Raw genomic sequence first — 1,274 nt, 5'->3', positions numbered from 1 at the left:
GGGGAGTAATCAAGGAGCTTAACCTGTAACCTCCTTGGGTGTAATGTACTGCCATATAGATTAGCTGAGGTCTTTTATCCTGATAGACTAGCATGAGGCCTGTTACTGTTGGTTTATCCAGTCTGACTGAGAAACATAATTACTATTTTGGGCCTGCTGGGGATTTTGCGTAAGATGATGCCAATGGGACCCCTCAAAAAAATCCCCCAAACATAAGAAATTAGAAGTGTCCCACCTCTCCCACCCTTTCGCTCAATATTGCTGAGGGCTGCAGAAAAAAAAGCATATTGTAGACTTCATTTAAAAAAAAAAATTATTCTAGACCAACTCTAGGCTTACTCATGTCTTGAGATAAAGAACTTTAATAATAAAATAAAATATATTATAAATAAATTGCACCTTTATTGATCCCAGAAGGGCATTTGGTTTTCAACAGCAAACATAAATACATACACAAATACATAATTATAAATACATACATACATAAATACATACACATTCACACTATTACCACAATACAACACATACACAATATTACCCCAATACAGAACATAATCACAGCCATGCCATTGCTGGTCGCCACAGTGCAGCACCCTGTTTTTAGCTAGGGTTGTCGTGTCTTGCTCAGGGACACACCCCAGTGACCACCCATCTGATCTCCGTTTCACCGACACTTGCTTGACTTTACTCTTGAGTCTAAATTCACTGTTCACTTTTGATAATCGTTGGAGTTGGGAGACAGGGGGTTAAAGTTCTAGACTGTTCCTTCTCAATGCATTTAGGGAAATTGTAGATATTATAAAGATATGGCCTTTTCCAACCATCGGGACTTTGTTCCTTGTTTTATACTCTCGCTTTTCAGTTTCCAAAAAAAACAACAAAAATAGCTGATCAAATTGCCCTGAATATAACCTATCTATCTACTAAGACAGCTTTCCGTCTTCACTTCCCTAATCTTTTCGGAAATGATGGAGTATCAAGAATATTTTCTGAGCTTGTCTTTAAATTACCTTCTCATGGTTTCTCTTTCTTTCCTAATAATACAATAATAAGACGATCCTATTTCATAACGACGCTCCCAGGGAGCTCTCACGACTGTGTTTATCTTCATACACCAGAGCCTAACATCGTGTTTTGTCTGCCTGCTAATTCATGTGTCCCGTCTACCTTCTGACTCATTATACACATACATCTCTACCTGTCCCAAGTTGTTATATCACAGCAAGTGTGCGTGTGTGAGTGTGTGTGTGTGTGTGTGTGTGTGTGTGTGTGTG

The sequence above is a fragment of the Aplysia californica genome, unplaced genomic scaffold (genome assembly GCF_000002075.1).
Source record: "Aplysia californica isolate F4 #8 unplaced genomic scaffold, AplCal3.0 scaffold00066, whole genome shotgun sequence".
Taxonomy (NCBI): Eukaryota; Metazoa; Mollusca; class Gastropoda; order Aplysiida; family Aplysiidae; genus Aplysia; species Aplysia californica.
The sequence above is the reverse complement of the archived record's forward strand: the minus strand, read 5'-3'. Positions refer to the sequence as shown.